General features: G+C 37.5%; 1 protein-coding gene across 6 annotated transcripts in view; it reads right to left on the minus strand.

The window, feature by feature from the left end:
- The window catches only part of KHDRBS2 (KH RNA binding domain containing, signal transduction associated 2), a 546,959-nt gene that overhangs the window by 449,734 nt on the left and 72,406 nt on the right, over window positions 1–24,819 (minus strand). The window lies entirely within an intron of this gene.

A 24,819-nucleotide genomic window follows, 5' to 3' on the forward strand; every position in this document is an offset into this window, starting at 1 on the left:
GAGTGTGAATAGCAAGTGCAAAGCAACTGAGACTGAAAAGAATGTGCCTTACATGAGAAGCCCTCAGTGGAGTGTGGGGAGACTGGTGTGGATGGAAATGGGAGAAATGGCACGTGAAGAGGTGGAAGGGCAGGAGGGGTCCTATCTTGAAGGCCTGGTAGTCACAGACCTTCAGTGAGTACAATATGGCAGAGGTGATGGCAGGCGGCCTCTGAGATCAGGTCAGAGCAGCCTGCAGTTTGGTCACATGTCTGGAAAAAGTCAGCTGCTCTGTTATGGGGATGTGCGAGGAGCTGAGGGCTCTTGCTAACAGCATGTAAGTGGCCACCTTGGAGAAGATGCTTTAGCCCTGGTTAGACCTGCAGATGACCATAACATCCTGAGACACTGACCAGAACCACCCCCCTTGGGTTCTTCCAAATTTCTTACCCACTGTGAGAAGAAATGTTCGTTATTTTATGCTGTTATTCTCTGAAGTAATCTGTTATGCAGCGAGACAATACATTACGGAACAGAATATTTATTTTCTTCTAAGAGAGAGTCTTATGGCATTTTGATCAGGTTTGTGTTCTGGCAGTCCTACCTAGGAGGGCCAGAGCAGAGGCAGGGAGGCCAGGTGTAAGGCAGTTACATTAGACCATCCTAGCTTTTTTTTCATGATTCAAAATTTTATTGAAGTTAAATTACAATGTTGTGACAATTTCTGCTGTATAACAAAGTGATTCAGTTATATGTATACACACATCCATTCTTCTTCAGATTTTTAATTCCCATATATATTAACACAGAATCTTGGGGAGAGTTCCCAACAGCAGGTCCCCATTGGCCAGTCATTCTATATACGACAGAGTACATATATCAATCTCTGCCCACCCCTCCACGCCATCCTTACCCCTAGCCTAACCTTTTGGTAACCATAAGTTTGTTTTCAAATTCTGTGAGTCTGTTTCTACTCTGCAAATAAGTTCATCTGTATTCCTTTTTTTCTTTGGTTCCACATGTGATAACACATGAGGTTTGTCTTTCACTGTCTGATTAACTTCACTTAGTATGATAATCTCTAGGTCCATTCATGTTGAGGCAAGTGTCCTTATTTCATTCTTTTTATAGCTGAATAGTATTTCATTGTATATATGTAACACTTCTTTGTCAATGGACATTTAGGTTGCTTCCATGTCTTAGATATTCTATATAGTGCTGCAGTGAATATTAGGGTGCACATAACCTTTCGAATTATGGTTTTCTCCAGAGAGATTCCCAGAAGTGGGATTACTGGATCAGATCGTAGTTCTATATTTGGTTTTATAATGAACATCTGTACTGTTTTCCATTGTGGTTGTATCAATTTAAAGTCCCACAAACAGTCTGAGAGGGTTTTCTTTTTTTCTGGAGACTCTTCAGTATTTATTGTTTACAGACTTTTTTTTTTTTTTTTTGTCTTTTTGAGGCCATGTCATATGGAAGTTACCAGGTGAGGGGTCCAATCAGAGCTGCAGCCACTGGCCTATACCACAGCCACAGCAACACCAGATCCAAGCTGTGTCTGTGACTTATACCACAGCTCATGGCAATGCTGGAACCTCAACCCACTGAGAGAGGCCAAGGATCAAACCCATGTTACTACTCAGGTTTGTTATCCCTGAGCCACAACAGGAACTCTTTGTAGAGTTTTTGATGTAAGCCATTCTGGCTAGTGTAAGGTGGTACCTCATAGTAGTTTTGGTTTGCATTTCTCTAAGAATTAGCTGTGTTGGCATTTGTATGTGGTCTTGGGAGAAATTTCTATTTGTTTCTTTTTCCCATTTTCTAATTGGATTGATTGGGGGTTTTTAATATTGAGTTAAATGAATAGTATTTTAGAGATGAATCCCTTGTCAGTTGCTTTATTTGCAAATACTTTTTCCCCTTCTGTGGGTTGTCTTTTCATTTTGTTTATGGTTTCCATTACTGTGCTAAATATTTAAGTTTAATTAGGTTCAATTTATTTTTGTTTTTTATGTCCATTACTCTAGAAGGTGGATCTGAAAAAAATATTGCTGTATTTTGTGTCACATGTTGTACCTATATTTCTTCTAAGAGTTTTGTAGTATCCAATCTTATAATATTTAATCCATTTTGAATTTATTTTTGTGTACAATGTTAAGAAGTGTTCTAATATTTTTCACATGTAGCAGTCCAGATTTCCCAATACCACCTATTGAAGAGACTTACTTTTCTCCATTGTATATTCTTGCCTTTGTTGTAAAATAGTTGAAAATTGTTTCAGCTTATTGTGGGGCTCTCGATTCTGTTCCATTCATCTATGTTTCTAATTTTGTGCCACTACCATTCTATTTTTATGACTAAAGCTTTGGGGTATAGTCTGCAGTCAGTCATAATTCCTTCAGCTCCATTTTTATTTTCAATATTGCTTTGGCTATTGAGACTTTTGTGTTTCCACTCAAATATTTAAATTTTTTGTTCTAATTTTAGGAAAAAATCACATTGGTAATTTGATAGGAATGGCACTGAATCCGTAGATTGCCTTGGGTAGTAGAGTCATTTTGATAATACTGATTCTTCCAATCCAAAAGCATGTCTTTTCATCTTTCATTTCTTTCATCAGTGTCCTATAGTTTTCAGACTATAGGACTTTGTCTCTTTAGGTGGGTTTATTCCAAGATATTTTATTCTTTGTGATGTTAAAGTAAATGGACTTGTTTCCATAATTTCTCTTTCTGATCTTTCATTTTTACTATATAGAAATGAAATCAATTTCTATAAATTATTTTTGTATCCTGTAACTTTACCAAATTCATTGATGAGCTCTACCAGTTTTCTGGCAGAATCTTTAGGATTTTCTATGAATAGTGTCATGTTCTGCAAAAAGTGGTAAGAACAAAAAGCCTGTTCCAATTTGGATTCCTTTTATTTATTTTTCTTCTTTGATGTTTGCTGTGGGTTTGGCACATGTGGCCTTTGTTATGTTGAGGTAGATTCCTTCTTTTTTTAATTTTTTTTTTTTTTTTTTTTGTCTTTTCAACATCTCTACAGCTGCTCCCGTGGCGTATGAGGTTCCCAGGCTATGGGTCTAATCAGAGCTATAACTATCTGCCTACACCAGAGCCACAGTAACACAGCATCCAAGCCACATCTGCCACCTACACTACAGCTCACAGCAACGCCGGGTCCTTAACCCACTGAGCAAGGCCAGGGATCAAACCCGCAACCTCATGGTTCCTAGTCAGATTCGTTAACCACTGAGCCATGATGGGAACTCCGAGGTAGTTTCCTTCTATGATCACTTTTTGGAGGGTTTTTTCCTTTCCTTTTCTTTTTTTAGGGCCACATCTGTGGCATATAGATGTTCCCAGTCTAGGAGTAGAATTAGAGCTGTAGCCGCCAGCCTACACCACAGCCACAGAAAAACCAGATCTGAGCTGGTCTGCAACCTATACCACAACTCAATGAGCAATGCCAGGGATCGAACCAGATCCAAGCCATATCTGTAACCTGACCTACACTGCAGCTTGTGCCAACACTTGACCTTAATCTACTGAGTGAGGCCAGGGATCAAACCCACATCCTGATGGATACAAGTTGGGTTCTTAACCCAATGAGCTGTAGCTGTCCCCACTGTGGGAACTCCTCTGGAGGGTTTTTATAAATGGGTGTTGGATTTTGTCAGAAGCTTTTTCTGCATCTATAGAGATGATTATTTGTTTATTTCTCAATTTGTTAATGTGGGGCATCACATTATTTTACAGATATTGAAAAGTCCTTGCATCCCTGGGATAAATCCCACTATATCATGGTGTATGATCCATTTAATATATTGTTGAATTCTATTTACTAACATCTTCTTGAGAATTTTTGGATCGATGTTCATCAGAGACATTGGCCTGTAATTTTCATTTTTGTAGTGTTTTTGTCTAGTTTTTGTATCAGGGTGATGGTGGCTTCACAGAATCTGTTTGGGAGTGTTTCTTTCTCTTCGATTTTTTGTAATAGTTTCAGAAGGATAGCTGTTAACTCTTATCTAAATGTTTGATAGAATTTGCTTGTTAAGCCTGGGATTTTTGTTTATGGGAAGTTTTTTAACTTTTGGTTTTTTAAAATATTTTTTCCATTATAGCTGGCTTACAGTATTCTGTCAATTTTCTACTGTACAGCAAGGTGACCCAGTCACACATACATATATACATTCCTTTTTCTCACATTATCATGCTCCATCATAAGCGACTAGACATAGTTCCCAGTGCTATACAGCAGGATCTGACTGCCTACCCATTCCAAAATAATGCCAAATTCCCAGTCCATCCCACTCCCTCCTCCTCACCCTTGGCAACCACAAGCCAGTTCTCCATGTTTATGATTTTCTTTTCAGTGGAAAAGTTCATTTGTGCTGTATATAGATTCCAGATATAAGTGATATCATATGGTATTTATCTTTCTCTTTCTGACATACTTCACTTAGTATAAGAGTCTCTAGTTCCACCTATGTTGCTGCAAATGGCATTATTTTGTTCTTTTTTTTTATAAAACTGAGTAGTATTCCATTGTGTATAGACATCACATCTTCCTAATCCAATCATATGTTGATGGACATTTAGGTTGTTTCTATGTCTTAGTTATTGTGAATAATGCTGCAATGAACATATGGGTGCATATGTCTTTTTCAAGGAAAGTTTTGTCTGGATAGATGCCAAGAGTGGGATTACTGGGTCATATGGTAGTTCTGTATATAGTTCTCTAAGGTACCTCCATACTGTTTTCCATAGTAGTTGTACCAATTCACATTCCCACCAACATTGCAGGAGGGTTGCCTTTTTCTCCACACGCTCTCCAGCATTTGTTATTTGTGGACTTATTAATGATGCCCATTCTGATAGGTGTGTATTTCTCATAGTTTTGATTTGCATTTCTCTAATAATCAGTGATGTTGATGAGCACTTTTTCATGTGCCTGTTGGCCATCTGTATATCTTCTTTGGAGAAATGTCTATTCAGGACTTTTCCCCATTTTCCAATTGGGTTGTTGGTTTTTTGTTTGTTTTTGCTATTGAGTTGTTAAGGTGGTTGTTTATTTTAGAGATTAAGCCCTTGTCAGTTGCATCATTTTCTCCCATTCTGTAAGTTGCCTTTTTTTTTTAGTTTTTTTTTTTATGGTTTCCTTTGCTGTGTAAAAGCTTGTCAGTTTGATTAGGTCCCATTGGTTTATTTTTGCTTTTATTTCTGTTGCCTTGGGAGATTGACCTGAGAAAACATGTCAGAGAATGTTTTGCCTAAGTTCTCTTCTAGGAGTTTGATGGTGTCTTATCTTACATTTAAGTCTTTTAGCCATTTTGAGTTTATTTTTGTGCATGATGTGAGAGTGTGATCCAGTTTCATTGATTTACATGTGGCCGTCCAGTTATCCCAGCACAGTTTATGGGAAGTTTTTTAATCAGTTTCAATATCAGTACTTGGGATGGGTCTGTTCATCTTATTAATTTCTTCCTCGTTCACTCTTGGAAGCTTGTGTCATTCTAAGATATTGGCCATTCCTTTAGGTTGTGCATTTTATTGGCATCATTTGCTTGTAGTAGTCTCTTATGATCCTTTGTATTTCTGTGATGTCTGTTGTAACTTCTCCTTTTTCATTTCTCATTTTATTGATATGAACCATCTCTTATTTTCTTGATGTGTCTGACTAAAAGATTATAAATTTTGCCTATCTTTTCAAAGAACCAGCTTTTAGTTTCATTGCTTTTTTCCTCTTATTTCCTTTCTTTCTTTGTCTTTTTTTTTTTTTTTTTTTTTTTTTTTTGCTTTTTTGCTTTTTAAGGCTGAACCCGCAGCATGTGGAAGTTCTCAGGCTAGGGGTCAAATTCAGAGATGCTGCTGTGGACTATGCCACAGCCACAGCAAGGTGAGATTCAAGTCACATCTGCAACCTACACCACAGCAATGCCAGATCCTTAACCAACTGAGCAAAGCCAGGGATCAAGCCCACATCCTCATGGATACTAGTCAAGTTTTAAACTCCCTGAGCCATAATAGAAACTCCCTTCTGTTTCTATTTCATTTATTTCTGCTCTGATATTTATGATTTCTCTCATTATATTAACTTTGTATTTTGTTTGTTCTTTCTCTACTTGACTTAGGTATAAGGTTAGGTTGCTTATTTGAGATTTTTCTTATTTCCTGTGGTAAGCTTCTATTGCTATAAACTTCCCTCTTAGAACTGCTTTTGCTGTGTCCCATAGGTTTTTGATGGTCTATGGTTTTGTTTTCATTTGTCTCTAAGTAATGTTTGATTTCCTTATGTACCTTATTGGTTGTTTAGCCACATATTGTTAAGTCTCCAACTGCTTTTTGCAGTTTTTTTTCTTGTAGTTGACTTCGTCTTTTCATATTGTGGTCACAAAATATGCTTGACTATGACTTCAATTGTCTTAAATATACCTAGGCTTGATTTGTGGCCCCAAATATGATCTTACCTAGAGAAGGTTCCATGTGAGCTTAAGAAGAATGTGTATTGTGCTGCTTTTGGATGGAATGTCCTATAAGTACCTATTAAGTCCATGTGATCTAATGCATCTTTTAAGGCCTGTGTTTCCTTGTTGATTTCCTGTCTGGATGATCTCTCCAATGATGTAAGTGGGGTGTCAAAGTTCCCCACTAGCATTGAGTTTTTCTGATTTCTCCTTTTATGGCTGCTAGCAGTTGCCCTATATATTGAGGTGTTCCTATGTTAGGGACATATATATTTACAATTGTAATATCTTCTTGGATTGATCTTTTGTACATTATGTAATGTCTTTCTTTGACTCTTGTAAAATTCTTTATTTTGAAGTCATTTTTTTATGATACGAGTATTGCTACTCCAGCTTTCATTTGATTTCCATTTGCTTAGAATTTCTTCTTCCAACCTCTCACTTTCAGTTAGTATGTTTTGTTAGAACTGCAGTGGGTCTCCTGTAGACAGCATATATATGGGTCTTGATGTTGCATTTATTCAGCCGGTTTATGACTTTTGTTTGGAGCATTTAGTCCTTTTACTTTTAAGGTAATTACTGATACCTATGTTCTTATTGCCATTTTTCACTTGTTTTGGGTTTTTGTTAGTTTTGTCTTCTTTTGTTCTCTTGTGGTTTGATAACTATATTTAGTGTTGCTTTTTCTTATTTTAGAGTGTATTAATTGCAGATTGTTGGGGACACACACACACACACACACACACACACACACACACACAAAGCTAGTCTCTTCATTGCAAAAGCATTTTCAGTATCCTGCATTTGTACCCTCTTCTTGTTGCAGTTGCTGGTTTTGATATCATATTTGAGTGTGGGATAATTTCCTACCTTTATGCTATATTTGCCTTTACTGGTAAGCCTTCTCATTTATAACTCCCTTGCTTCTACTTGAGGTCTTTTATTTTCTGCCTAGAGAAGTTCCTTTAGCATTTGCTGTAAAGCTGGTTTGGGGGTGCTGCATTCTCTTAGTTTTTGTTTGCCTGTATTTGATTTCTCCTTCAAATCAGAATGAGAGTCTTGGGAGCCTTGGGAGTACTGTTGGTTGTAGGATTTTTCCTTTCATAACTTTAAATACATCATGACACTCCGTTTTGGCCTGCAGAGTTTCTGTTGAAAAATCAGCTTTTACCTAGATGCTTTCAACATATTCTCTTTATCTTTACTTTTGGTGAGTTTATTATTTGTTGTTCCTCCTTGGGTTGATTCTACATGGTATTCACTGTGGTTCCTGGTCTTGGCTGAGTTATTCCTTTCCCATTTTAGGGGATTTTTTGGCTATTATCTCTTCTCTCTTCAAATATTTTCTCAAGCCCTTATCCTTTCTTTTCCTTCTGGCACCCCTATAATGCAAATGTTGGTACATTTAATGTTGTCCCAGAGTTCTCTTAGACTTTGTACATTTCTTTTCATCCTTTTTCTTTATTCCATTCTAAATTCATTTTGTATAGCTTTCTGGGTTGTCTCTCTTTGCAGGCTACAGGATTGTAGCCTCTCTTGTGTCTGTCATTTTCTCCCTTGTGGGTGAAGTGGGTACAGTGGCCTGTTGCTGGCTTCCTGATGGGAGGGACTGGTGCCTGCTCACTAGTAGGTAGAGCTGAGTCTTGTCCCTGTGGTGGGTGGGGGTTGGCTGTGGGTATGATTAGAGGTGGCTGTGTGCCTACGAGGACTTTAGGGTACCTGTTTGTTGATGGGTGGGGCTTTGTTCCCATGTTTGTTGTTTGGCCTGGGCTTCTCAGCCATGATAAGTGGGGCCAGATTTTTCCCAAAAGGCCACCTCCATGGGAACTCACACCAATGATTATTTCCAGGAGCTCTGCCTCCAGTGTCCTGCCCCCACAGTGAGCCACAGCTGCCCCCTGCTTTCCTAGAAGACCCTCCAAGACCTGCATGTAGGTCTGACCCTGATTTTTATGGAGTCCCTGCTTTGCCCAGAGACCCAATTCACATGAAAGGCTGTGTGTGCCCTCCAAGGGTAGAGTCTCTGTTTACCCCAGTCCTGGAGGGCCCTTGCACTCAAGCCCCACTGGTGGCCTTCAATGCCTAATACTCCAGGGGCCAGAACCCCAGTCCAGGGAACCTCATGTGGGGTCTGGAACTCTCACTCCTTTGGGGAGTCTCTGTGATACAACTTTTTTCCAGGTGCATTGCCCACCTGCCAGTTATGAGATTGCTTATATTGTGAAAGCACTCCTCCTACCATCTTGAGTGTAGGAGTGTAGGATTTGGGTGTAGGATACCTTTTTTTTTTTTTTTTGGTAGCTGTCAGTCTATTTTGTTGATGGTTGTTCAGCAGTTAGTTGTAATTTTGGTGTTTTCATGAGGAGGTGCACTCGAATCATTCTGGTTCCACCATCTTGTCTGAGCCTCTTTCCCCCAGCTGGGTTTGATGAAGGCTAAGTTGTTCCAGGTGAAGGTCCAAAATTCGGTTGGATTATTCTGAAAGTAGACATTTGCTATAAATTGGAATGATAGCTTAAGGAAAAGGAAGCAATACACAGTCTCAGGCTTTGCTGTGAGCAAGCAAGTAAGCAGCAGCACTTACAGGATGAAAACAATTGGCTGAAGGGCAGGGGCAACAGGGAAAAATACAAGGTTTACTTGTGTCATTTATGAGAAGACGATGCCAGGATGTGGATACAGTATGAAGCTTCTTCCTGCAGCCTCTCTGGTTCACTGCCTTCCTGAACTTGTTTCTAAACTCCTTGAGACCTGTCTATAATGCAGGCTAACACTTCAACCTGCTAACACTCTCTCCTCCCTTCTGTTGGAATGAAATCACTTCTGTCAGGTGACCTGAGCCGAGCACACGTCAGGATAATCTCATCCAGCATAAAATCTTCACTGACCACCTTCCACTTTTCAGACATTGCACCCAAACAGCCTTCCTGATTTCTAAAGCACTTCTTCAACTGACTCCACAAATCCACGCTAAAAATTTCTAAGACATGTGAAACCAAAAATGGATTCACCTGAACTCTGAGGCCTGTTCCTCCGAGATACCCCAAAACAAGAACACAGATCTTAGCTGCTGCTGGACCTCAATATTCTACATGATCTCTACAGCCCCTCAAGTGCAGCCTCCCGCTCAAATGCCTGGCCTTTACTCCCACCCCTTTCGCAACTGTTTCCAACCATGGCGGCTCTCTTGTTAACACAGATCTGAGCAACATTTATCTTTTCTACTGGAATGTGGTACCTGTAGTGTGTTAATTCCATGAAAATATTGAGCATTCAGATTTTCTTTGTCAGATGAATAAGGGTCACTACACTGACAAGTACCTGCTTCTCACTGCCTGAAGACAAAATCCTTAATTTTCATCCTGTCACTGGCGATCAATCAACATTACTTTCCTCGTCTCTGGCCACATTCCAGTCTTGTCTCTCACATGGCATTCTGTTCCCCTGCAGACTGAGAGTGCCCTGTGTGCTTTCAAAGTCCTCAGGCCTCAGCCCCTGAACCCTCTTGCCCCCTCTCATGGGTGGATGCCCAGCCCCAAGACTCATTCTGCATGATGACAGCACCTGGGGTCTCCCTTAGGACTTTGTGCTTCAAATGTAGCACTTTTATCATTTCATAATGTTTCACTTGTTTTCCACCATTAAACTGTGACTTCCTTGAAGCCAGGACCATATATTTATCTTATTTTTTATTTTTTTCTTTTTACTCCTGGCACTCATTAGAATAGATGATCAGGTATAAACTCAAAATCAGACCTACCCATCAGACTGTGTGAATAACTTTTTCTAAAGAATATCTCTTAGTTTTTAATACAAAAACTTCAGAGAATGTATGTGGCTTTCAATACAATGATTTTTAGATTGTTGTTTTTACATGAGAAACCTTATATTTATTTCCAAATAAAACACTACTTCTTCTAATTCACATTTATTTCCACAAAATACAACATTTTAATAATCTAGAGTGGTTTTAATCTCATGTATATGTTTAAAAAGACTAAAAAAAGGAGAAATAACATCTAAAAGAGAGGATGAACCTTTTTTTTTTTTTTTGCTTTTTAGGGCTGCCTATGGAAGTTCCCAGGCTAGGGGTTGAATTGGAGCTACAGCTGCCAGCCTATGCCAGAGTAACAGCAATGCTAGATCCAAACCACATTTGCGACCTACACCAAGGTCACAGCAATGCCAGATCCTTAACCCACTGAGCAAGGTCAGGGATCAAACCTGCATCCTCATGGATACTAGTTGGGTTCATTATGGTAAGGCATGACAGGAACTCCAAAAACATTTTTTTTTAACAGCCATATTGTTTAGTGATCACTCAGTGGTACCTTAAGTGTTTTACAACCAAACATGATCCCATAATTATATGTTGCCATTTAGCTGTAATCCTGGATACATTTTAGGAAGGTGGCTGAAGCATTCACTGTAACTTTTTCAGGTGAAATATTAAAAAATAAGCTCACAGGAGTTCCCGTCATAGCTCAGGGGAAATGAATCTGACTAGTTTCCATGAGGATGCAGATTTAATCCATGACCTCACTCAGTGGGTTGGGGATCCGGCACTGATGTGAGTGGTGATGTAGGTTGCAGATGCAGCTCAGATCTGGCATTGCTGTGGCTGTGATATAGGCCAGCAACTACAGCTCTGATTCGACCCCTAGCCTGGGAACCTCCATATTCCATGGGTGTGGCCCTAAAAAGACAAAATAAGTAAATAAATAAGCTCACAGACAGTATTTTTACTCAATATATTTGTTTTTAAATAAATTACTAATGTTAAATGGGAGCTGCTGGCAGTCATTAGTAATTTACTTCTGATTTTCTCATATTAATATTCAAATACATTTATTTCTAGAGCATGAGTAGAACATATATGATCGTGTTTACAAGAGGGGAGAAAAATGAGAGACTGTACTCTTGCCAGATTTTCCTGGGATACATCATTTTACTAAAAAGAAAACAACACATTTAAAATCAGCAGTTCAAGCCGCATTGTTAAAAGACCTTTTTCGGAGCCTATGCTTACAGTGATAACTATCTAAATCAGAGTTTATTCACCATTTTGACTAATTTGACAGAAATACTACATTCAGATGTGCTTAATTATTAATTAATATATTTCCAAAATATTTCAAAGCCTAATGACATCAGATAGTCCTTTGGTTTAAAAATAACTTTTTCTAAACTGAACAATGGTGAGCTATTATTTATTAGTTAAAAATCTCCTAACATGTCAATATAATAAAGTATTTCAACAGAACTGAGCATGACCTACTTCACATTAACCCTGCTCTTCCTCTGATACATTCATTCAGTTGGCAGATGTTAGTATCTTACTGTGTATACTCACTTGATGAGGAAGAAGTAACATTGTATTCAATGGCTAATTATCCAGTGACCAATAATTGCAAGTATCACAGTAAATAGTCCTTATTCTATTGTTGTTCATCCCATTGTTAATTTTTATCTGTATATTTCAATAAGAGAAACTTATGTGAACCAAATTGAGAAAGTTATTAAACACATTTACAGTATTTATTAATGGCATAAATAGAAACTGGGAGCCCACCTTCCTTAGTACCACTGTCCTGATAAATACTATGTGCAAAAAATATCCCATGAAGACACTAATATACAAAAGAAATTAAGAGATTCTGCGGGGGTGTCTGTGTGTGTGTGTGTACATACATATAAAACCTCCTACCTTGTTGGATTGTTTTGAAATTAGCTAGGATATAATTTACAGGCTTTGGTGTTTTTGGTGATTTCTAATCTTTAGAAAATATTTACCAACCTTTTCCCTTTATCACAATCATCTTCACTCACCTAACTATAAAGAGGAGAATTCCTAAAATATATCAAAGGCAAATAATTAGGAGCTATACTAAAAAAATAAAATTTCTATCACACTTAAAGATGATGTTTTAGCTTCTTGGATCCATTCTACTTTCCATTTTTTCTTCCTATCCCTCTTTTTAGTTATTCCCATGCATCGCTGATAAAAGACTGGTTTCATCTTACGAAGGGCCTCTGACCACTAGAGTGTGGTGCTGGCCTGCCTCTGGATGCTCTTCTTTGGATGTCGTGAGAGAAGTTTGATTCTTTGAGTCTGCCTCTTGCTGCCTCTCCTCATCAACAAGGCAGCAGGTGACTTGTCTTTCTCAAGACCTCGAGAAATGAATTCCTTTCCTGGATCTAAAGTGAAAGGGACCAGTGACTGGGTCCCACTCAGCCTGAATTTAATCTCAGAGAAGGCTCACTGCCTCAAGTCTCACAAATGGCAGAGCTTGCCATGATAAACCATAGACTCCCATCTCTACAGACTCGCCTATTTGAACTTCCCCCATAAATGGACTCATACATTAGGTAGCCTGCTGTGCCTCTGTTGTTTCACTTAGCATAATGTTTTTAGGTTCATTCATGAATCGGTACTTCATTGTTTTTTACAGCCAAACAGTATTTACTACATGTATAGACCTTATTTTGTTTACCCATTTATCAGTTTATGGGAATTCAGGCTTTTTTCTACCTTTTTGATAAAATAGGTAATACTATTTTGGGCATCTGTGTACCATTTTTTGTGTGGATGTTTGTTTTCTGTACTCTTGAATAGATTCCTAGGGATGGAATTAACTCAGTCATACAGTAGCTATATGCTAAACATTTTGGGGAGCCGCCAACTGCTTTCCCAAGTTACTGTACCATATTAAAACCCCAACATCCATGTATGAGGGTTCTAATTTCTTCACACCTTCATCAACACTTGTTATTGTTTATATTATTTAGCCATCTTGTGTGTATGAATTTGTATCTCATTCTGAATTTGATTTGCATGGTTAATAAATATAAGTATCTTTTAATGTGATTACTGATAATTTGCATATATTCTATGAAGAAATGTCTACTCAAATCCATTGCCTATTTTAAACTGGATTTTCTTTTCATATTGAGTTGTAAGAGTTCTTTACATTCTTGGATACAAGACTGTTATCACACAAGAAATTTGCAAATTTTTTCTCTGATTCTGTATTTTCTTTTCCCTTCCTTGATAGTATCACTTGTACCACAAAAGGTTTAATTTTGATGTTGTCCAATTTTTCTCTGTCACCTTTCTTTTTTTGCTTTTTTTTTTTTTTTTTTTTTTTGCTTTTTAGGGCCATGCTTGTGGCATATGGAAGTTCCCAGGATAGGGGTCGAATCAGAGGTACAGCTTCCAGCCTGCACCACAGCCACAGCAACTCTGAATACAAACCACATCTGTGACCTACACCACAACTCACGGCAATACCAGATCCCCAACCTACTGAGCAAGGCCAGGGATAGAACCCACATCCTCATAGAGACTAGTCAGATTCATTTCCACTGCAGCACAACAGGAACTCCTCTGTTACCTAACTTTTGCATCATATGTAAGAAACCACTGCCTAACCTATATTCAAAAATAGTATTCTGAAACTATAGTTTTATAATTTCAGGTCTTAAATTTAGGACTTTGATCATGTTGAACTAACTTTCTGTATAAGGTGTGAGGTAGGGATCCAGTTTCACTCTGCTGCATGTAGATATATCAGCTGTTCAGCACAATTTATTAAAAAGACTACTGTTTCAAACTGAATGTTTTTTAAGCCCTTGCCAAAAATCAATTGACTACAGTGTGAAGAAATAGTTCTTCACTTTTAAATCTATTCTATCAAACTTCTATCCCTATGTCAATACCACACTGTCTTAATTACTGTAGATTTGTAGTAAATTTTTAAATCAGGAAATATGAGTTTTCCAAATCTGTTCATTTTCTTCATGATTGTTTTGGCTATTTACATCTCATGGACTGATATATATGAATTTTTGGATGAATTTGCCAATTTAGGAAAGAAAGCAGCTGCAATTTTAATAGGGATTGTATTGAATTTGTAGGTCAATAAAGGAAATGTGTCATCTTAATATTTGATCTTTCAAATCATGAACATGGGATGTATTTCCATCTACTTAGGTTTTCTTTAATGTCTCTCAACAATGTTTTGTAATTTTCAGCACACAATACTTATACTTCTTTTATTAAACTCAATCCTAAGCAATGCATTCTTTTCAATGATACCTATAAATTATTTTCTTAATTTCATTTTTAGATTCATCTCTGACACAGAAGTACAATTTATCTGTGTCTAGTCTGGTGTCCTTCAACCTAGCTATACTTTTAATTAGTTTTATTACTTTTGTGTGATTTCTCAGTATTTTCTATATCAATTACATTTTGATATTTACATTCTCTTACAACAATCTATCTACTTTGTTTCCCACCACAAACTCTTTGGAAGAGAGTATCATTAACTTATTCTTCCAAATTAGTAAAGTTTTCAATAAAATAAAGTTAAGAAAGAAGATTGAATGAGAAATTTCTTGGTCACCAAACAAAATGTTCACCCCTTAGGAAAAAAATATTTTGTTATGAAGCACAGATTATATTTTTTTATTCTAGTAAAATTGAAATTAAATACTGTGAAATGGCAGCACTCTGAAAATCTTTTCTGTGCTAAAGAAAGAAACAAAGCCCTTGGGCACTGGACACTCAATCAGTCTTCATTGAATGAATATAAAAATGAATGGCATCTATAAAAATACATAGAATATGCACAGCCCAAGAAACATCAGTGAATTCTCATCCCAAAGGAAAGTCTTATTATCAACAGATTGCCTGAGCATTGATTTCTGCTTAGGCTGATCAGTATGGCCATATGAAAAAATGAGGGGGGGGGGACAAGTTTAAACACTAGAAATTTAAGTGAATATTGCCTCAGAATACGAAATTTGAAACGTTTGTCTAAGCTAATTCTTACCATTTGCAGGGCCTGGTGAAATAATGCCATAAGTCTAAATATTTAAAAGTTATAAACCAACTTAACAGAGTGTTAAATAAAATGTTCTATTCTTCTTCCATGACAAGTAGCCTTCCTACTTACTATTGTATTAGTATTTATTATTTCCTAACAAGCATATTTACAATTAGGTGAAAGGCCTGATGGAATTTGGATGTCAAGGACTCCTTCCAGTTCTGTGCAAGAGCAGAAGGGTGTGGGAAGAGCCAGGTTTACCCTCAGCTCTATCCAGTACCACAAGGCTAAGCCTACATCTGTGTGGATATCCATCTCACAACACCAAACTCCATGCTTAGCCAGAGGCATGTCTTAGAATTATTAAGGCCTGGGATGGGCAAATCTGTGGTGTGGACTAATTTTGGAGAGATGAACACCTAGCCAACACCACCTAACTCCAGCCACACATTCCCTGCACACATTCCTGAGGCTCAGGGTGCACAGTGGTGTGGTCTGTCTTGAGGAAGTGGGACAGCCAGCCCACACCAGCAAGCTTTAGTCACAAATCCCCTACACATGGCCACTCCTTGGAAGCCTTCAAGCTAGATGGATCATACCATAGCAGTGAGGTCTTCCCTCATAAAGACAAACACAGGAAATATATTTAAATAGGCCCTAGAACCGGTTTGGGGGGGCAAATGCATTGGCTGGGGGAGGATGGGGTTTCAGGTGCACAGAGTATGTTCTAGGAAATGGGCAGAACCATTAATTCCTCTGAGACTCCTTGCCAACATAGGGAGAATCGTAAGGGGCTTCCACAGGGCAGAGAGCCCAGAGCAGGGCCCCCTCTGGCCCACGTCTAACAAGAATGGTGCCATGTTGGTCATTCTATGATCTACTTTGTCCTCTTTCATATTACCATGCAAGATAAAATTCACAATGATTAAAACATAATTTGTGCAGTAATTAAAGCAACTACTTCAGCTTTTCATCTTATGAGAAATTTTCAGAATGAAGATTCAGAACATGAACATTTCACTCAAAAATGAAATAATAGATTATAACAAATGAATTTGCCATGTATAGGTAATTTCAAGGTCCCTTGGATATGTAAGCTAATTTAACACTCTATATTTTCCCTAAAAGGCCATCACAATCTAATGTAATAAAGATATATACCATAATATCAAGTTAAAACTTGCAAATGCTACTGTGAACATATATAAGACAGTATTTCTGAAAATATGTATTTTACTGTGGAAAAACTATGGTACAGTCAAGTCAGTATTAATTCTAACTGGTTTCTTACACAATACATGCCCAATCATTTATAGAAGCTCTTCCTTAAGATTATTCTAAGAGGAGTTCCTGTTGTGGTGCAGCGGTTAACAAATCCAACTAGGAACCATGAGGTTGTGGGTTCGATCCCTGGCCTTGCTCAGTGGGTTAAGGGTCCAGCGTTGCCATGAGTTGTGGTGTAGGTCGCAGATGAGGCTTGGATCCCGCATTGCTGTGGCTCTGGTATAGGCTGGCGGCTACATCTCCAATTAGACCCCCCTAGCCTGGGAACCTCCACATGCCGCGTGAGTGGCCCTGGAAAAGGCAATACGACCCAAAAAATATATATATATATTATTCTAAGAACATAGCTTCTAAGAAAATGGGTCCAGAAGTAAGAGTAGTCTCTACTTCTAGAACTTGCCAATTCAAATACTCATCATACTAAGCATTAAAAACGAGCTTTTTTTGGAGTTGCTGTGGTGGCATAATGGTATCACGGCATCTCTGGAGCACTGGGACACAGGTTCAATACCTGGCCAAGGAGGTTAAGGATCCAGTGTTGCCACAGCAGGTTCCAACTTCAGCTAGGATCTGATCCCTGGCCCAGGAATTCTACATGTTTTGGGACAGCCAAAAAAGGAAAAAGATGACCTTTTTTGACCCATCTTTCAGACTAATAAACATGAAAACCCTCTAGAATATCTAGTAGGACAAAGTCCACTAATTTATAAATACAGATTTTACAGTAAAGATAAGAAATCTAATACTCACATAAACAGATGAAAGAAGCTTATATAACAACAGAAGAGAAAAGGTAGAATTAAAACGTAGCAGATGTGGGAGGCATTTAAAAGACATTGGGAATTCTAAAGATGCTTAGAACAATAATATGTAGTTCATATTAAAATGCCCAAGGTACTTTACGATATCACATAAATGGTGATACTAGCTAGTATAAATAATAGAACACAATGAACTACACATAAGGAAATACATGCTTCTAACAAAATTGAGTTAATTTGTGAATCAAAATTCACTTTTGCCCAAGAGTGGGATTGTGGGGTCATATGGAAGTTCTATGTATAGATTTCTAAGGCATCTCCAAACTGTTCTCCATAGTGGCTGTACCAGTTTACATTCCCACCAACAGTGCAGGAGGGTTCCCTTTTCTCCACAGCCCCTCCAGCACTTGTTATTTGTCGATTTATTAATGATGGCCGTTCTGACTGGTGTGAGGTGGTATCTCATGGTAGTTTTGATTTGCATTTCTCTTATAATCAGCGATGTTGAGCATTATTTCATGTGTTTGCTGGCCATCTCTATATCTTCCTTGGAGAAATGTCTATTCAGGTCTTTTGCCCATTTTTCCATTGGGTTGTTGGCTTTTTTGCTGTTGGGTTGTATAAGTTGTTTATATATTCTAGAGATTAAGCCCTTGTCAGTTGCATCATTTGAAACTATTTTCTCCAATTCTGAAAGTTGTCTTTTTGTTTTCTTTTTGGTTTCCTTTGCTGTGCAAAAGCTTGTCAGTTTGATTAGGTCCCATTGGTTTATTTTTGCTCTTATTTCTGTTGTTTTGGGAGACTGACCTGAGAAAATATTCATGATGTTGATGTCAGAGAGTATTTTGCCTATGTTTTCTTCTAGGAGTTTGATGGTGTCCTGTTTTATATTTAAGTCTTTCAGCCATTTGGAGTTTATTTTTGTGCATGGTGTGAGGGTATGTTCTAGTTTCACTGCTTTGCATGCTGCTGTCCAGGTTTCCCAGCAATGCTTGCTGAATAGACTTTCCTTTTCCCATTTTATGTTCTTGCCTCCCTTGTCAAAGATTAATTGACCATAGGTGTCAGGGTTTATTTCCGGATTCTCTATTCTGTTCCATTGGTCTGTCTGTCTGTTTTGATACCAGTACCACACTGTTTTGATGACTGTGGCTTTGTAGTATTTCTTGAAGTCTGAGAGAGTTATGCCTCCTGCTTGGTTTTTGTTTCTCAGGATCGCTTTGGCAATTCTGGGTCTTTTGTGGTTCCATATAAATGTTTGGATTGTTTGTTCTAGTTCTGTGAAAAATGTCATGGGTAATTTGATAGGTATTGCATTGAACCTGTAGATTGCTTTGGGTAGTATGGTCATTTTTACAATATTGATTTTTCCAATCCAGGAACATGGAATATCTTTCCATTTCTTTACATCTTCTTGGGCATATATCCAGACAAAACTCTACTCAAAAGAGACACATGCACCCGCATGTTCATTGCAGCACTATTCACAATAGCCAGGACATGGAAACAACCCAAATGTCCATCAACAGATGATTGGATTCGGAAGATATGGTATATATACACAATGGAATACTACTCAGCCATAAAAAAGAACGAAATGATGCCATTTGCAGCAACATGGATGGAACTAGAGACTCTCATACTGAGTGAACTCAGTCGGAAAGAGAAAGACAAATACTATATGATATCACTTATAACTGGAATCTAATATCTAGCACAAATGAACATCTCCACAGAAAAGAAAATCATGAACTTGAAGAAAAGACTTGTGGCTGCCTGATGGGAGAGGGAGGGAGTGGGAGGGATCGGGAGCTTGGGGTTATCAGACACAACTTAGAATAGATTTACAAGGAGATCCTGCTGAGTAGCATTGAGAACTATATCTAGATACGCATGTTGCAACAGAACAAAGGGTAGGGAAAAAAATGTAAATGTAATGTATACATGTAAGGATAACTTGATCCCCTTGCTGTACAGTGGGAAAAAAAAAATTCACTTTTGCTTTGGACAAGTAGATTAGAACAATAAAACATTTTATCCTACAATCTTAAAACACTAGTCACCATTATAAAGTCATTTGTGCTGTAATGCCTTAAGCTAGCAGGAAAGGAGGCTATTTCTATAAAAGATAGCCAATGTTCAGCAACATCATTGTTCACACATTTCAAAGTTATGCACTTTCATAGATTAAAGACGTGTGTAATCTTTCTCCTTGATATCATAAATATTTTTTCTCATGGTTATCCAAGAATATCTTTAAATAGTCCTTTGGATCAAAAACTCTATATAGTCCCTTAAATGCACACACAATAAGTATGTGTTACATAAGGTGTAGTTTCCAAGCAATATGGGAAAAAAACTACTTAAAAAGAAATTGGGGAGTTCCCGTCATGGCACAGTGGTTAATGAATCCGACTAGGAACCATGAGGTTGCGGGTTTGGTCCCTGACCTTGCTCAGTGGGTTGATGATCCGGCGTTGCCGTGAGCTGTGGTGTAGGTTGCAGACGCGGTTCAGATCCCGAGTTGCTGTGGCTCTGGCGTAGGCTGGTGGCTACAGCTCCGATTGGACCCCTAGTCTTGGAACCTCCATATGCCACGGCAGTGGCCCAAGAAATAGCAAAAAAGACAAAAAAAAAAAAAAGAAATTGGTATTAAGTAGCACAGGACTTGTGTTTATTCCAATTATATATTTTAAACTAATATACACACTCTATTATAATTGGAAAAACTATTTCATAATACAGTTATACCACTTCCCAAATACCAATGCTTAAAAACCTTGCCCTTAAATTTTCAGAAAACGTGTTGTCTCACACAACTTTGAGTAATAATTGATGACTTGATTCACCTTCTCTTTGAAAGACATTACTTAATCCTTCTAATTTCCTTTCAAAATAGTTTAGCGTACATACATGCATATATATATATATATATATATACACACAGATGCAAATATATTGAATTATGCTATATCTCTATTCAAGTATGAGATAAGAAGCATTATGCTACCTAATACATAGATACAAAGAAACAGATACACTATTGATATATACACAGGTACAACAGACTGAGGTAGATGGATGGATGGATAGGATTGTTCCCCTACTAACTTTCTTTTTTTTACTTCATTTGTAAGCACACTGCTACTGGTCTGTCTTTTCCATGTCCAGATGCCCAAAGCATGGCAAAGACAGTTTGCCTCACATAACAAAGCAAGACTATAAACTTCTACCTAACCTTGTATCCACCTACCCACACATACACAAAGCACCTGTGCTATACATTTAATAAGTATGCTTTGGTAGAAAAAGAATAACACTCAAGTAAGAGAGCAGAACAGAAAAAGGTTAAATAATGCCACAGCTGCTACTGGCAGACTTCTATCCACATTTCAAACATTATTTTGCATATTCAACAAAACATTGATCATCCATTACATGACATACATTGTTTAAGGTGATTGGTACATACGAAGGAATAAAAGAAAATTAAAGGATTCTAGGTCATAATATAAAAAATAGAGTATCACATATACACATAACACACATTAATAACATAAAAATTAATTATTCTAGTTTATTTTTGTTTGTCAGTTTTATTTTTTAATGATTTTTATTTTTTCCATTATAGGTGGTTTACAGTGTTCTGTCAATTTTCTACTGTATAGCAAAGTGACCCCAAAATTACTTATTTTAAATGGTACAATTTGTTACCCAGAAATATACTCCAATGTGTTATAAATGTCTGTTCTATCCACCAAATAAAACTTATATGACTAACAAAATGGGTGGCTCTGCAAGCTAAAGTTCAGGAACTATGAAAGGAATGGGAGCCAGAATCCTCACACTCCAAACCCAATACCTATTTAGCCCTGAAGGAAGTGGATAAGTATCCTGCCAATTTACCTCACAGTATGCCTGAAGCCAAAGTGAAAATCCATGTGAAAGTAGATCTTAAATTTGAAGGACGCTTTACAAAAAATAAAAGATGGACATAATAAAAACCCAGGGAAACATAAAAGGAATTCACAAGACTACTGATACCTAAACATTATCATAGGACCATAAGCCATCTTTGACATCTGTCACCCCAACTGATTATCATACTGCTAAACACAGTGCCATCTCCATATTCTGGGGAGCATTCCATGCAAAGATTATTTTAAAAGATACTGGAGTTTTGACAGGAGGAAGTAGTATGTGATTCCTTAGAAAAGGCAGAGTAGGAAGAGCAGAGTATTTTTCAACATCTTTCACCCCTACCACTCTCCTTTCCTGGGACGTGAGACAAAGTTAAAAGAGGAGATTTGAAGACAACAAGACAGAGTAAGACAGAGGCAGATCATATTGTTTTGTGAAAGTAGTTGAGCCTCATTTTGGGTGATTTACAGGCCATTCCTCAAAGTACTGTATGAGGTCATACATACCCCACGGTTATAAAATTGCACACATGCATACACACATACACACACACACAACCATGGTACCATTAGATATTTAGACTACTGCACAAGGTGCCATTTAGAACTGATATCACATCAGCAAGGAATACTGAAAATAGTTTGGATTTTATTTATCTGTTAAATTATTATCAGAATCCAGACAACCAACTTTTATTGGGTGGAACAGTAGAAAATAGAGATGATGTTCCTAAGAATTCTCTGGTTAAATAATAAATTTCTGATAAACCCTTAACACCTACTAGTCACTATAAGACAATAAAAGCCTATTATTTTAGTATTCCTAAAATCATCAGCAAATAGGGTTCTTTGCTGTATTTCTCCATATGGTTCCAGTTAAGAGATATTCACAGGACAAATAACTTTAGCAGAGAAACCTGAAGAGGAATGGTTAAATTAACACTGATTCATAAACAGTAACATAATCTTTTATTTCAATGATTTTAAAGAAGAAGTTATGAAACTCTCTCAGAATTATTCACTAAAATAAAGCCAGGGGAGAAAGTCAGGCCCAGGTACAGACCAACAAACCACTGAACTTTTCTATTAATAATACTAGAAAATTCTACATGTAATGAATACTCAGAAAAAAGCTAGGCAAATTTCAGAACCAACCTCAATTCTTTCTTTCCCTTTCTCTAAAGTACACATCCATGCAAACATTCACACAGTTCTACAAGATCCCTTTCAAGTTTAACTCTTATATTGGGGTAGCTCCAAAAACCAAGCATGTCATAAATTACGCATCTGAATTCCAATAAATATCAGGGTAGTTACCAAAACAGATAATGCATACTCCTTATCAAATAAAATCACCCTGTAATATTAAATTCTTCTAAAAGAAAATAATACGTGTATAAAATTATCAAAGATAAAACTGACCCTTGACAGAAGATTTAATAGGATCATATGGAAACAACAAGCCATATTGTAGCCCTAATATTTTAGAGGTGAAACAAGTCTGGGAAATAATATCCTTATTGTAACAGAAAATGAAAATAGCTTAAACTTATTCTAATGCATATGTGTTGGTTTTCTTAAAGAGGTGTCATGCCAAGAGACATATGATAAAACACTTTGGTATTTAAAACAAGTATAAAATGTATTTAGAAAATAACAGACTCTGAGACTTTGTCCATGGCAAATTGGACCACCTTGTCTTCTGTCCCTTGTAGATCTTTCTGTCTGTATGCTTAAATCCTATTTTTTTGCCTTTCAATGTTTTACTTGGTTACTTTTGAGATTTGATTTATACTGCAGAAAATGTATCCAAGGCAAAATTTCCTTGTGCAAAAAATATTATTATTGGACTGTTATATCCTTTATTTTTTCAGCTCCACCATAAACATTTTATACCCTTCTATTACATACAGAAATGCATTGCATATCTTATTAGAATCACCATTTGTGATTATAAAAATGCAGGGATGACGTCTTAATAGATTATGGGCCTCTTTTAGTGGGGATGAGGGTTATGACCTGCAGCGACAACTCCCCTCCAATGGTTCCACAAATAACTGTGCCTTATTATTTGAAATGAACATCCCTTGCCGTGACTATTTCTGCTTTCATTCTGGCACTCTAGAAAGCTGTAATAATATGAAGTTTCAGAAAATAAAACTTTCTAGAAATGGTAACTTAAGTAAATTGCAAACCCCTCCAAGTACTGACAACGGTAATGGCTGAGATCATATCATACCAGTCTTTCCCCAAACAACAGAAAATTAAACCTGAGCATAACAAAGAAAAGCAGCTAATTGATGGGCATTGAACAAGGAACAGAAGCATGTCTGGAAAAGACGGACATCATTTTCACTCGCATTCCTTTAAACAGAATTCATTCACAGGATTACAGCTTTTCTGAAAGGGAGATGCAGAAAGGCAGTTTTTGTTTGTTTTCTTTCTTTCTTTTTTTTTTTTTTTTTTTTTGCCCCTAAGTGCCCATAAGAGGAAATTGGTCTCTGTTACACAAAGATGTCATCCACAGCAGCAAAACTCAGTGGACAATAGGTACTTGTCACCTATACTTTCTTTCCCCCTCACAAATCATAGAAGTTAATTTCCTCTTACTTTCATTCGGTTCCAATTCTTCCAAACTTGAATAGCTGAAAGCTTTCATCACTTTCATCAACAACCCCCACCACGCATTTTACCTCCTGTTACTGACAATGTTTTTATTCATTCAGCTAATTTTAGGAAGCATATATGAAGACATAACTTAAAGAGCATAATTTTTTTCAAGACTGCACCTGCAGCAAATGGTAGTTCCCAGGCTGCAGCTGCCAGCCTACACCACAGCCACAGCAATGCCAAATCTGAGCTGCATTTGTGACCAATGCCACAGCTGTGGCAATGCTGGATCCCAATGAGTGAGGCCAGGGATAAAACCTACACTAGTTTGGGTTCCTAGCCTGCTGAGCCACAAAGGGAACTCCTAAAGAACATAAATTTTAAAAATACAAATATCTCAACAGTATAGTTGAACTTGCCATTGTTCTCTAAGAAAGCTAAGAGGATTCCAACGGACAGCATCCCTTTTCCCTATGGGGATTCAGAACCAGTGAAGAAATAAAGTAAGGCATTTGAAAAACCAAGTATCATGTTATTACTAATAAAGTAGAAATACAATAATATAACACATTTATACATCAAGTAAATTTTCCGACTCTGAACCCAAGAATTCAACATACCTTCTCCTCCCCTAGTTACAGGCAGTGTGCCCTATACCTCAGCTCCTCAGTTGGCTGGAAGGCTTGCTCAGGACATTCTACGGCAAAGGGGAGCAGAGGAAACACACTTTTTGCAGAAGGAAAGAGATAGGGACTGGTCAGGATGGTTCATTTCCTTCCCCAACCAGGTAAGGCACTCTCTTCCCAAAGAGAAGTACCCCAGGAATTGGAGGGCCTCCAAGTGGGCTGAATCACTGATAAGTCTTTCACTACACTACTTCTTTTTTTTTTTTTTTTTTTTTTTTTTTTTTTTGTCTTTTGTCTTTATAGGGCCACACCTACGGCATATGGAAGTTC

The sequence above is a fragment of the Sus scrofa genome, chromosome 7 (assembly GCF_000003025.6).
Source record: "Sus scrofa isolate TJ Tabasco breed Duroc chromosome 7, Sscrofa11.1, whole genome shotgun sequence".
Lineage (NCBI taxonomy): Eukaryota > Metazoa > Chordata > Mammalia > Artiodactyla > Suidae > Sus > Sus scrofa.